The following is a 15,037-nucleotide window of genomic DNA, read 5'->3' on the forward strand; positions in this document are numbered from 1 at the left end:
TTAACGCTACATTTAGCAATGTGCACTTTGGGTGAGCAGTGTGCAGCATCTGTGAGTATAAATTATAGATCTTAACTCATCATATTAGCATTTGTAGAACTGTATGTGTAAGTGATGGTGTTATTAATATGAGAGATAGTACCTCAAAAAACTCAATCATCCCACTCTGGTTAGGTCAAAACACAGTTCTGAGAGAATCTCTGCTGAACCTGTGGTAGCTATGGCACAAGAAGCAGACAATCCCCAAAGAAGTCCTTGCTGAATTCAAGCAGTTCAAACTATTTTAAAGTAAAGTGCACAACATAATAAAACCACAAATCCATGTACAAAATTAAAAAAAATGTTTAAAGAGCAAAAAAACTATACGATCATCAAAATAGGTAAACGCTGTCATGAATAACAAGACACGAAGATCATCAAAATAGGCTAAGGGGAACTGAATATACATGAGTTATTAAAACTTTATTGTAAAAAACATCAAGTAAAGGTAATGTGGCAATGAAAAATCACAGTTTTCAGTTGGCTGTGACATGTATGTAGTTTCAGGCAGACCATGATTTATTTATTTATTTAAAGTTTTGTATAGCGCGAACATGACCCAAGCGGGTATCAGAGCGCTTTACATGCGGGTTGAGGAAGACACAGATAGATAGCTGCAGGAGCAAATTAAGGCAATATACATCAGGAACAACAGTGACAATGGTGGGCGACACTGGACCGTGACAAAGGCCAGGTAGCAGTTACGATGAGATACATTAGGAACAACAATGACATAATGGCGGGCGAAACTGGGCCGTAGCAAAAGCCAGGTGGTAACTAAGTCAGCTAAAACAGGCAGGGCGACAAAAGGTGAAAAGCTTCTAGTTCAGCGCATTGTTCATCAGTAGAGCTTTCACTTCCCTTTTGAAGGCAAATGTTGAGGGAATCAGTCTTGTTTCAACAGGTAGGGAGTTCCAGATTCATGGGGCAATGCCGGAGAAAGTACGTTTGTAGGATTTCAGTTTTTGGAATTTCTTCGGCTTAAGGAGCAGAGGGCTGGTGCCCCTTGAGGGCCGGGCGCTACCCGGGAGTCAATGATGTGTGGAGTGCAGTTGAGAGCAGTGAGGTTTGTTAGGTATTCTAACACAGTGGGGGTTTGCCTAGTGGGTGAAATGAGGAGGAGTTCAGTTTTAAGGGCTTTTATTTTGAGGTGGTTGGAGGTTAGTCAGTTTAGGGTATTGTGCAAGGTTCGGTTGAGTGCCTGGATATCTTCTGGTGAAGATAGTTTCATGTACAGTTTGGCATCATCCGCATATATGTGATATTTGATGTTGGATGCTTTAAGGATTACAGTCAGTGGTTCAATGAAAGGGTTGAAGAGCGTAATTTAAGTTAAGTTTGAAAATATAAGAATTTTACAGGTAAGTATAAACGCTGTATGTATATTATATAGGTTTAGATTTCCCTGAATAATACTTTACATAGTAAAGTCATGCATCTAAATATATGTACATTTAAACTAATTATTTTTATATATAGAAAACGCACACACACTACCTTAAAATCCCACAACCCCTACCCACCCTAAAATTAACCTCGGCTCCTCAAAACCCCTAACCATCCTAAACCCTAAAATTACCTTTGCCACCCAAAACCTCTACCCACCCTAAACCCTAAAATTACCCTTGCCACCCAAAAACCCACACCCACCCTAAACTTACCCTTGCCACCCCAATACCCATACCCACCCTAAACATTACCCTTGCCACCCCAAAACCCAAACCCACCCTAAAATTATCCTTGCCACCCCAAAAACCTAAAATTATCCTTGCCACACAAACTCCTACCCATCCTAAAAACCCCATACTTACATTTGGAGCAGAGTTGGCATTCTCTCTGGCATTCTCTCAGCCAGTGGTCCCGGTCAAAGATTTTACCTTTGGGCTTAGTTAATGGAATGGAAATCAAAATCTTTCAGCAGGGAAGGGTCCAAGATACATTGTTGTCGAACCTCTGCTAAAGCTGCTGGTTTTGGTGCTAAAAGCTTCCAGCAGACAGACCTAGATTTCATAGAAACTGAGGTCGCTTTGTGTGGCAGATTGATTTTCTGCTATGCCCCAGTCCAAGACTTTACATTTAGACTTAGCTATTTTCTTAGACGTCAGCAGCCTCCAGAGGACAGTCTAGAGCCTGTGGCTGAGCACGGCTCCACAAGGCCTGATAACTTGGTCAAAAACCGCCCACAGAACCAGTTTTCAGTACAGCAAGTTCTGAGGATGATAAATGGGGTTTTGTTTTGCTCACTCTGGATGCAACCTCTCTGAGTAAGTTTCACCATCTTGTCCCAGTCCTCTGGAAATGGGAAAAATGAATAAGTCCCATATCTCTCCAACTGATGGGAAAGTCACTTCTGGCCATTCCTGGTTCCTCATTACAGGAGTCTAGGCATCAATTCTCTCCTCAGCTAGGTCGGCTGCAGGGCCCAGTCGACAGTGGTCAACGGGGCCCTCTAGGAGTCAGGAGCCTTTCTGCATTTTGTGTTTGTGAAGAAGGCAAACTGGGAGGGGTAATCATCTGACCCTTAGAGAGCAGTTCCTCTCCCTGGATACCAACAGGATTCATGAGACCTTGGGATTGTGAGGTCATAAGTCAAGCTTCTTCTTGGAGCAGGAGTCAGGAGACTTTTCCCAGCAAGGCCTTATCCTTCAGGTGGAATTCTCCCAGGTTCAGAAAAGTTTAGTTGAGGTGCAAGATGTATCCAGTGCAATAACCAGAGATTGGAGGAATTTTACTATCCAATTCTTACTATTTTCTCACAGTCTCACAGCTTTCTTTTGCTGTACTTCCTCTTTGCCTTACTGCAAAATTAACCAGGAGGCCCTATTCTATGATAGCAGTACCAATCTGCCACCAGTCTGGTTTACTTTCAACCTCTTGGCCATTCCCCTATTTAAATTAGTTCTATTCCCATCTGACAGAGTCAAAACTGGTTCTTTCTCCCAGTTTAACTGGAGCCTTGCTGTTTGGGGGTATCCCGGGATGGAATAGGAGAAGTCTACTCCTAACACACAGCTATTCTTCCTGGGCTCAGAGCCAGCTATTGGGCTGTGAACTAGGGGTGTTAACTCACCCATCCAATGATGAGTATTGGTATTCAAGCTCTATAGCAGCAGGGTAGCACACCTGTTTGTTTATGCCTCAGGCATCACAGAGTTTTTAAACATCTGATTTCTATATCAACACAGATTTGGAAAATTATGTCAGAAATAACCTTGAAGCTTTTTCTAGCTGTAGGAAATTAAGATTTTAATCCAATCAAGACCTAGTTAGGGGAAAGTCAGGCAAACCTTACACAGATAAATAGCTTTTGAGTTTTATTTCACTGTAAGAACACACTAACCACAGATATAATGTGCCCTATTTTATATATCAGCACTATAACCAGGCAGAATTTTAATTACAGTCATAGCTTGCATAATTATAAATTACAATAAATATCAACAGGAGAGCGAGAAAATCAAAAGGGCTAGTTCCTTTACCCTATATGACTAATAATTATTATTTTTTTTTTAAACTGGCTCATGACAAAGACAAAATCCTTGATTACTTTGTGCTTAGGAAAACCATTAGGTTTTTCAAAAGAACCTTCACCCACCAACCTAGTTGGTGGCATGCTTCATCATTGGGTTCCCACCCAAGGCGCCGAGTACACCCTTGGTGTGCTGCGATGCCTGAAATACAGCGGAGATGTTTTTTTTTGTGTTTGGTGTAGTGCGGTGATTTGTGAGTTTAAAACTGTCTATAGGGTCCCCCTCAGTGAAGAGAGTGAATTTATTAATGGGACACTATGGCAGGGTTAAAAATAACTAAGGCGGCTACCTTTCGGGTTTTTAATATTAACTCATGTATCCTATGTAGAGGTCTACATGTTTCAGCCAGTCACTTCCATATGCTGGCTTTCGTCAGTACCAGAAAATGTGTAATTAGACTGGGGAAGTATCCGCAGCCTGAAGTGTGAAGAGTAGGCACACGCTAAGGTGTGTAGCTAAAAGCAAAACCTATCTGTTTCCTTTTAAGTATTGGCTTTCAGTCGTTTTTTTAGGACTTAGGTATCTGAAAAAAATTGAGCCACAAACAATAATCAAAAAGACACACATGAAACATAAAACACATTTATATATAAAGAAAACTTGCACACATGTGTGCCTCACACTGTGTCCGACTTGATCCAACTCAATCATAATAGTGAGGAAAAATTTGTACACCCATGCATGTATCACATATTCAATGAAATCAGCTTATTGGAGTAACATGGACTAAATTGCCCCATTACACAGACTCCACCAAGTCGGTATGGCTGGTGTTTGTATTTTGACCAAAAAAGTGAAGTAATAAGTATAGACGTTCTTACGTAAGTCGCTTATCATTAAAGCGACATGGATCCCAAAAGGGGGGCAGTGCCTATAGTTACACACTGGAAACAAATGACAGAAAAGTTAAACAGTTGTAATCTCGCAATGGAAATCCAACATTGTGCCGCTTTCCGGTGGTCAAGACCGGGTGCTCTCTACGTATGTCGTCAAGGTCCACTGCCCACCATCAATACCTGTTGCGGCCTTTGTGAGGGATCCCGAGGATGATGTTGCTGCCTCGAAGCCCAGCATGTATGCCGGGTTTCTGGGAACATCCTCACGGTCAGCGTCATCATGACGTTATGGCGCGGGGCGTGGTTATACGTGAGCTTCCGTGTGGGCAGAGAGGAAAGTCTAGCTATCGGGCACAATATCCAGCGACTATTCTATATTTATAAACAGGAGGATTTTCATATTTTTAACCGCTAGAAATGGGGAGCCAAAATGAAGTGCATGTAAATAAATTAACAAAAAGAAGAGAGAGATGAACTTATAGAAAGCTCCATGTGAGTTTAAGAAGTTATTCTCCCGGGGAGAGCAGGCTGGCAGTGTGCTTGAAATTCAGAAAGTTAATAAAGTTAATAACGTCTGGCGAATTGAGGGCAGATGTATGGTATAGTTGATATTCAGACATCCCAATATCGAGGCCTGATTTGTGTACTTGCTTAGAAGCTACACGCTACGCATTATTTTATATATACTACCTGTCAGTGTTAGTTCAAGTTGTGAATGTCTAGAAACCATGACAGGTTTCATAACAAGTGTGAGTTGTAATGTTACAAACTGATAAATATAGCAGACTACCTACCTGCCAATATACAGTACCTTGACAGGGTTCATGATGGTGGTGAGCTGTAATTGAATGTTACATGCTAGCCACTGTAGCAGGCTACCTGCTTGTTTTAATGCAGTTCTTTGTGTTTGCCCGAATGTTACAAATGTTCAAACAAGCCCTGAACCATGTTTTTGGATACAGGGTTATGGATTTAAAAATATCCTCTAGGAGACCAGGTTCTGAGGTTTTCATAGTTACAGGCATTATACACAGTTAAAAGAGTTCCATGGAATGTTGTCATTCAGTCCGGTCTTATGTGTTGAAAGACGGTAGATCCAGCGTTGTTCTTGTTTGAAATTATAAATTACACCATTATGTGCTTCACATAATTACACTGAAGTATGTGCAGTATTATAGTGGAGTAATACAAGAACATGTGAACTATCAAAATGATGGGTTGGCATTTCAAATAATTATGCATAATTTCACATATATATATTTTGCTGTAATATGGTATAATTACATGAAATCAAATTACAAAAATTCACACATCCATAATTACCACCTAGCTTACACAGCACAAACTAGAGGTGAATTATGAATATAGAAAATTACGATTTTTGCTACATGAGCAGTTTAAATATTGCTTCTGGCACTACATGTCTGACACTCTCCTGCAGTACATGGAAAGTACATGTATAAAAGAGAAGCAACAAGACCGCCTTCTAGAAGAGGAAGAGTTTAAATAGCTATTCCGTGCCTTCTACCTGTATTATCCATTTTATCACAATGATGACTAAATACATAATCCAGCATTATCTTAGTACCCAAAATGAAGAAGTGCACACAGTACCATAGGTCATGTGTTTACAGTTTGCCACACCATGGCGCTCTTTTGGTAAATACTATTTCAAGTTATTATCAGCAAAATAGCTTTTCCACCTTCTAGTAAGATATAATGATATATTGATGGTAAAAGAGGATGTTAACAGTGATTCTTTGTTTTTGTATGACTGTAGTATGTTTCATAATCACATATGCATAGTTAAAACACTAGAGCCACCGTTTGATGATGCCTGTGTGATTACCAAATATGCTACTATCATAGCGATAAACATAGATTCGTTGCTGAATGTTGCTTCTCCAAGATATAGCAGACACATTTTTTCATGATCAATCGTTGGCAAAGTTCAAAATGTATTCTTGAAAGTTCTCTGCAAAACGGTATTACTGCATGACTTAGATGTGGCACTGGAGGTTGCACAAGTAATTTTATAAATTATACTTGCCGGGTCTTCTTTTTAGTGTCACCTTTTGCCACCAATTGACGCTTTGTAAATTACGCTTCATGCTTGCTTGTAATTGTCTGTTGCTTGTACTATGATTTCACCTACTAGCTAATGATTTGTTTTTAAACCTTTTCAACATTTACTACAGGTTTTGCTGTCACATATATAATAAATTATATAAAAAACCTCCATCCCTACTCGTCAAGTAGAAGCATAGGAAATTGGTCGCCTGAATGATTCTTTTTGCATGGAGATCCCTATTTTTGACGATGATAGTTTTTGAACTCTGCTCACTGGTACACTGCTTTGCAGCATGGTAGAATTGGCTAATTCCTAAATGGCATACTTAACTTTCTAGTAAGGCCACAGTATATGATGTAGGCAATGCACCAATGGTATGGGAAAGTTAAATGTTGCATGTGCAGAACATACACTATGCTGACAAATAAAACATGGATTCAAACCTCCATGGATTTGAGTCTGCCTGTGTAGCCTTACTTCTGCTAGAACAGCAGGCTAACCTGTCAAAATAACCCTTTTATACACAAAAGAAGCATACTTTTAAATATTAAATAAGTAACCCCTATGGAGCACTCGCAAGTCCACAAGGTAGGGGGCCTCTATTTATTAGTTGTATATGCAAGAATTTAATGGTGGCATATAGCTGCAGTGACTAATCCCCCCGCGCTCCCCTACCAGAGCTATTATCACTGTAATGGGCTGTAACTGCCCTGTGAGAAAATCTAGAGTGCAGAATAAAATCATAACTCTGCTATGTCTGGTTTGGAGCAAACTATTAGAATAATTTATACCACCTTTACACCTTTTCAAATATTTATTAAAATTCAATTAATTGGTGGATTTTTAATAAACATTTAGGGCCCTATGTAGGTGGGCTGGCATTTACCACTTCATAAATACCGAATCATACCGATTCGGTATTTATGAAGTGGTAAATGCTATGTAGGTAATTGGTCAGTAAATATTACCGAATCGGAAAAATTCGGTAATTATCGGGAAGGTATGCCTCATTACCGAATCGGTAAATACCGATTCGGTAATGGGGGAGCACATGCAAGGGTGGCAGGGTGTCACATTGACACCCTGTTGCACCCCTGATTCGGCCATGTGTGCACATGTGGCACACATACATGCCCTGAGGGCATGTGTGTCTGCCACATTGCACACATCTACGGGCAAAATAATGCATTTACACACATATTCGTCATTTACCACCAACTATTAGTTGGTGGTAAATAACGAATCCCCACACACACCACACAGTCCCCCTACATCTCATTTCTGTATTCGGAATTTACCGAATCAGTAAAATTACCGAATCGGTAATTTTACCGAATCGGTAATTTTACCGATTCGGTAAATTCCGAATACAGAAATTCTCCCCCTACATCTCAAAAGCCAAAATACCGGTCGGTAACGGTATAATTACCGAAAATCGGCCGTTACCGACCGGTATTTGGCTACCTACATGAGGCCCTTAGTGTTAGACCTGTCAGCCACAGGGTGGTTTTTCCGAAATGTTTTGCCTTCCTCCGCCATTGCTACAGACCTCGTTTTTGCCCCTAGTAAATTGTCACTACATGTACCCATGGCCTGTAAATAAAATGCTATTAATGAGTATGCAGCACTGTTTTTCCACCTCACTAAACTAGCCCTTTAAACATGTCTCAGCCTGTGTGTGTGCAGTTTTAAAATGCAATTTTTACCTTTTTTTAATGTATATGTCGCCCCTAGGAAGGGCCCTGGAGAGCTTAAAGTGCAGGATGCAATGTATTTAAAAAGTAAGTCATATACATTTAATTTTACATGTCCTGGTAATGAAAAACTCTTAAATTACTTTTTCATTACTGCAAGGCCTACCTCTCCCATAGGATAACATGGGATGTACCTTATTACATTTTATAAGTGTAATTTTCAAGTGGGAATAGGTGACCAGTTCATATTTGATGTCTTTAGGGTCAGAATTCTATCAAAAATAAAAATAAAATAAAAAAACTAACTTATGGTGAAGTTGGATTTCAAATTGTAATTCTGAAAATGCTACTTTTAGAAAGTTAGCATTTTCCTGCCTTTGCCATTTAGTGCCTGCATCCTGTACTTGGGTCACATAACTGGGTGTAGCTGACAATTGAGCTTTGTGTATTTCTCCTATGCAGCCACACACAATAGGGAGCTTTGGTGTGCCTGGATGGGCATCACTGCGGAATGGGAGGGAAGAACTGGGCACAGCCCCACTTATACTTGAATAGGCTGTGTCCTGCCTCCACAAAAGGGCTGCATACTCCCTGTAGTTAGTCTGGTGCCAAGACAGCAAAGGCAAGAAGCCTGACAACTTCAAAGGGAGACCTATAAAGAATCTCACCCATTTCAAAGGCACAACTGGGTATAAATACTGGACCCTAGACAACCACTTTTCAAGTACACTTCTGGACCTGTGGATACTCTGGCAGGACGAAGGGCAGCTGTGGTGCTGTTGTGCTACAGGGACTGCCACACTGCTGGACTGCTGCTCTAAAGGAACTGCTGCCATGTTGTGGTGACCTGATGCCTTCTGCCCTCTTGCCCAGGGAAAGGTAACTGGACCTGCAACTTCATCTAGAACCGAGGACCAAAGAGTGACTCCAAAGGGTGAGAGGGGTGAGGATGTGGCCTTATGGCTAGAGTGGTCGACTTTGAAGCTGGGGAACCAGCTTTGAGTCTCCGCAACAACACTCAACATCCTGTGATTCTGGGCAAATCACTTAATCTCACCCTGCCTAACAAAAAGAAAAAAATTAATGTGTCCATCTGTAACACAACTGGTGATCATGTAAAGCGCTCTGATACCCGATTTCTCGGGTCTAGATTGCGCTATATAAAACTCAAAAACAAAATTAAAAATCCTAGTTTGGTGGCCTCCTGTTCTGAGCCTCAGGGACATAAAAGGCTTCCCAAAAAGCTCTGGGAAACACCTGCAGAGAGTCCTGACCCCCAAGTGGTGCCTCTCAGGTCCAGGACCTTTGGTGTGGCTATGCAAGCTAGAATCAAGATTTTGTGCTTTTCACGACTGCGAACAGGTCTATTCTCACCAAGACTTCACCGCTCACACTGAAAACTAGCAAGAGCCACAGCCAGCCCTTTTTTTTGCACAGAAGCATCAACCGCCCATGGGGAGCACCAATGCAAAGCTACAGTCCACCCATTTGCAACACCTAACCTGCTCTTCGTGCCATGCCAACACCCTCCCGCGATGCTCTCCTTGCTCCCTGCTGCCAACTCTAACACCAACAGGACTCTTGGCACAAAACTTGAGAAGGTAAACCTTCAGGGGGACTAACCTGGGACTGTATCCAACCCGTGATCCATCGTGGCCGGCTTGAGCTTTTGACTTTGACCCGGACTAGCGTGACCAAAAAAATCACAGTTGGTACTTTGTGCTTTAGGGGCTATTTTACACTTTATTTTTTTTAAATGTATAACTCCTGTACTACTGATTGGATTTTTGTCATTTCAGTCTTATATAATTTATGAAGTTTTCTGTATGTTTCTAAATTGGAGTGGGGTGTGTTTCGTGTGGTGTTTTGGCTGTTTTACTGTTTAAAGTGTTGCACAAATACTTTACACATTGCCTCTAAGTTAAGCCTGACTGCTCTTTACCAAGCTACCAGGGGGTTGAGCACAGGTTAATTTGGGGTTCACTGGTGCCTTACCCTGACAAGGATTGTGAATGCTGCTTGAACAGGACTCAAATCCCAGTCAACCAGTAACCCAGTTTCTCGCATTATCAAAAATGGACTTTTCAGTCTGAGCCTAAAGTAGGCTTAGTAGCATTAGTCAGCTGGCAGATGACCCTGCCAGTGTTTTCCCCTAATGAAGTGTAAAAACTGTTCCCAAGTCAGAAAAAACAGCTTAGGCCTCTCCACAGGAAGTCTTGGGTGTGAGGTATGTGGCACACAGCAGCTCAGGAAAGGCATCTGGGGACGGTTGAGGAAATACATTAACTTGAAAGGGATCAGAGTGAACCTGTCTATTCATAGTTAGGTATCACGGGGGACCTGGAGAACAGAAGACTTTTGTTATGAAGACTTCTGTAGCCAATTTGGCACCAACCCAGTGGGAGGGACAGCTAGTTGCAGAACTAGTTTGGGGTAGCTGAAGAAGAGGCGACTGCTCATTTCCCTAAGCACATCTCAAGTCAGTCACACAAACTCCCTTAAAGGGCAGAAAGATTCTGTCATGTTGCATTGTGACATAATAGTGCACTGCAGATAGTTAGCAGTAAGGCAAACTGTATAGGCTGCAAAAGCAGGAAGAGTTTCTCTAAAGAGTGTTGAGGAGTCACTCTCACCCACTGGTTAGAGAAACCTACAAAGTGAGCACCTCACCCATAACTCATCAGAATACTCCTGCAGAAGAGGAGAATGGGCTAGACTGGCTGTTTGAGACCTGTGTGGAAACCTAAAGGGCTGGACCCGCTCCTATTTGCACAGAGAACTAAGGAGTGGACTCCAAGGGTGAGTTGGCTGACCTGTGTGACAACAGAGACAGCTCCAGGACGCCTTTTTCCTGAAGTGTCTAGCTGACCAGTAGCAAATGGACCTGAAGTGGCCTCTACTGGAGTCCTAACCCTACTAAAATTTAGGAAGAGGGGAATGGGCTGTAGACCAGTGGTACCCTGACGACTTCCCTCTTGCATCCATTTCTTCCCACAGTACCTGCTCCTTGCCCCAAGAATATTAATGAGGGAGCAAGGAGTTACTTTACTGTGAATGTATGCCAAACCAATAAGGAGCATGATAATGAGAGCAAAGATGTCCATTCGATAATCAGATCAGTTTTGGACACTAAGTACAATTATGTTGTTATGCATCTTCCACCAGCATGCATGGTAGTTTTGACTAATGTATTCCCCCTCAAACATGCTGAATCAGAATCTTATATTCAATCCAAAAATAAGGTGGCTCATTGGTTAGTTTGGAGGTTCCCTAATTTGAAGAGTCAGAGTTTGTTTGATGCAATTATCATGATCAAAATAATTTGTTGGATTGGGTCCTCAAGGAATTCTTTTGAGGGTGATTGTATGGTTGTCAATTTCTCCAACCCCAATAGGGCGGGTGTCATTCTGAAGGACTTTATGTATATTCTCCCAACCTCTTCTGCTGTCTCAGTGCTTTTCCTTGGATTGGAAAGGGGGTGGTTTTACCCAGAGGGAAACTCCTTTTATTCAAAGGACACTGGGCAGTCCTAGTTAATCTGCCCGCAGTATTATCCCTTATCTTTGCATAACCGTTTTGAGGCTTTGAGTGGGCTAAATGCACAATATTGACTCGATACTGGAAGTGCTAATATCCCCTTGGGCAATGAAACTATACCTTTAGGGCAACTAGAAAATTCTGACTTGAAACATTGCAGGTGAGCAGGGCAAATGGAGGGACCCTGATTTGATTTCCTTTTTTAATTGTCATGATATTATTAATTTGCAAGAAACATGGGATACAAAGGGGGAATTACATCTAGATGGCTATGTATCTTTTAGTATAAAGGGTATTCCATCCCAAAGTGGATGAGCTAAAAGGATTCTAGTTACCTTTGTTAAATTAGATCAGGTTTTGAACACTAATATGGTCTCCTCGGACGCTCTCTCTTTCTCGGGAATCTTTTTGCCCCTTGACCATCACTTATTCATCCTTTTATCAATATCTATAATCCCATCCATGGGAAAGAGAATGTGGAAGATTTTTTTTGATGTGGGAAAGTTTCTTGAATTGTTTTTTCTTTCCCATTCTGCTCAGTATGTGGTGTTGATTTTAATGGGGGATTTCAATGTAGATCCCTGTAAAATGTGTTACCTTTACAACTCTAAATACTCATTTGATTCATCAGAAAATCAGATCCATGTGAAGCATACTGCTCAGGGGAATTATTAAATCATTAAATAATTTGATTGTTAACTTTAATCAAATGAATTTGCTCACCAAAAGTGCTTTGGAGCAGGCGCCTGGCATACCTACGTTTAAAGGCCCGGGTTCAGGCTCCATTATTGATTTTATTTTTGTTTCCAGGGTTTTTTTCCTTCCCTTTTGAGCTTTCTGCCGGTTTGGAATCCTACACTGATCATAACTTCTTGATTGCCACATTTTCCTGGGGAAAAAAGGCAAATGGGTGCCACTGAGCTCTATATTACACAAATTACGTCTAAGGATCAGGGCGGTAGGATTAAATGGGGGAAGATTATTCCTGAGGAATGGTTCAGGCATACCAGGATGATTTTAGGACATGTCTTGATGGGGATGCCAAAGAAACTCAGATCCAGAGGGCCTTTGAGCACATTTGTGAATATATTAATCTTGCGATGACCAAACAAGGTGCAGTGAGGTCCCCCTAACCAATGTAGAATTCTTGATACTCACTGTGTCACGGCTAAGAAGGAGACACTGTTGACATTAAAATGTGTACCGCGTGATAGAGACGCAATCAAAAGGTCCAGATCAGCTTTTAAAACAGCTCTTGACAATCGAAAGTTCCAGTTAAAGAATGAGCTGTGGAGCAATTTAGTGATGGCCAGCGAATTGTAGGACAGTACCAGGTTTTGGGGCGTGTTGGACCATTCTTTTTTTAAAACGATCAGATGTCGGATCTGGCAGTTACTGTTCACACTCAGTCCTGGGTGAACCACTTTTCAGACCTGTATTACTGTAAGGAGGTCCCCATGGGTAATATATTTATAGTACAGTGAGAGGAGGTAGGAGATGCCATCCTCTCTCTACCTCTTGGTAGGGCCCCAGGGCCTAACGGGGTCCCGGGTGACCTTTTGAAATCATACGTGGATTTGTGGGCCGGGGTTATTATTCTACACAATAAGGCAGCCATCAGAAGCTCACTTCCTGAAGCATGGAAGCATTCGGTCATAGCCCCTGTACATAACAAAGAAGATAGAGCTGATCCCACCGCTTATAGGCCTATCTTGATGGTAGAGGTGGACATGAAGATCATAGTGAAGGTAATCCTGGAGAAACTTACCAGGTGGACAGATGAGAGGGCAATTCTTTCTGATGTGCAGTACCGGTTCAGGTCTGGCATGGATATATTATAACAAAAATTGTATCTGTACCTTCTGATCTCGAAATTCACATGGGCCAAAGGGAGGGCCATTCATAGGGTCTTCATGGACCTCAGCCTTCGACAATATTAACAGAGAGAAGCTTTAGCTGAGTTGAGGTCCACGAGGATGGACCAGTCCCTAATAACATTTATGAGATACCTTCACAACGGCCTTATGAGGTGGTCAGATATGGACCGAGTGGTGAGTGCACTGGACCTTTTGACATGAAAAGGGGTGTTCGTCAGGGGTACATTCTGGCCTATTTAAAATTATTATGTACGCAAACCGGCTGGAGGGCGTTTAACAAATATTGGCACTGATGTTCCTAGGGTCAACGGAAGGGTGATACTGTTTCATCTTTATGCTGACTATGCCAGTTTAGTTTGCAATGCCTTTTAGGTTATTTTATTGTTTTTATTAATGACTTAAATTGCTTCACTAATTAAAAAATATCGGTTTTATGGTGGGAGGCCCTAAGATCAAACAATCGTGTATAAAGAAGAAGGGGGAAGCTTTGAAATGGGCCATCTATGGGTTTAATGATTTTGCGAAGATGTATTGGGAATAAGTCCCCAAAACCCATGTTAGATATATACAAAGCAAAATGTATACAGATGGCCACTTTGGGCTGTGAGATTTGGGGGCATGCATCAATAGATTCCCTTCAAGTGATTGAAAATATGTTTATGAGGAATGTTCTGGCTGTTGCACAAGGTATACCCACATAAATAATCCATGACAAACTGGGTATGGCTTTTATTTCTGATTTTATTCATCTTTGTCCACTCCATTTGTGGTATTCTGTTTGGTATAAGAAGGATCTACACTTGAACCAATTTATTTTACAGTACTGCCTTTCACTACATAAAGCAGCCCAAATTCCTTGGCTTCCAATATATTAAGAAGGATTTTATTGAATTGGGCAGTCCAGGTCTTTTCTTTGAGCCTTTGAGCACAGTGAAAAATGATCTTATTTTGGTTAATCAGGCTTTCTCCATAAGGGTGGCAGCCGAATTGGAGAAGCAGTCTTTTTTGTGGATGTGTCCAGATTAAATCTGTTATGGGAATGGAGACTTACCTCAAATTGGATATGCTCAATCAGCACCAATGACTACTGACAATTTTTAGGGTAAATATGTTTCATCAGCTTTTATTCCTAAAGGGGGTTTGGTTCACACAATCTACTTTGCCTTTGCATGTGTGCTAACATCTCCATTTGTACCTCTATGCATATAGTACTTGCGTGTCCCAGGTTTTCTGCCCCTCGTTATAAATATTTAAGGCCACTTCTAATTGCTGGAAATTTTAAACAGATTAAATCTGTTTATATGTACATGCAGTTTTTGGACACACCGAAGATACGTTTCTTTGTTGCACATTATTTGTCTGGGGTTTTACGTACAGGTAGTTATGTATTTGTCTGTTCATTTATTAATGGGATTGTTTTGTAAACCTTTCTTGTTGATCATTTTAAAATGGC

At 41.3% G+C, this 15,037-nt stretch overlaps 1 protein-coding gene across 1 annotated transcript in view; it reads right to left on the minus strand.

The window, feature by feature from the left end:
* ADAMTS12 (ADAM metallopeptidase with thrombospondin type 1 motif 12) overlaps positions 1 to 15,037 on the minus strand; it is a 4,274,824-nt gene that overhangs the window by 1,285,118 nt on the left and 2,974,669 nt on the right. The window lies entirely within an intron of this gene.

Source organism: Triturus cristatus, chromosome 2_1 (genome assembly GCF_964204655.1).
Source record: "Triturus cristatus chromosome 2_1, aTriCri1.1, whole genome shotgun sequence".
NCBI classification, from domain to species: Eukaryota; Metazoa; Chordata; class Amphibia; order Caudata; family Salamandridae; genus Triturus; species Triturus cristatus.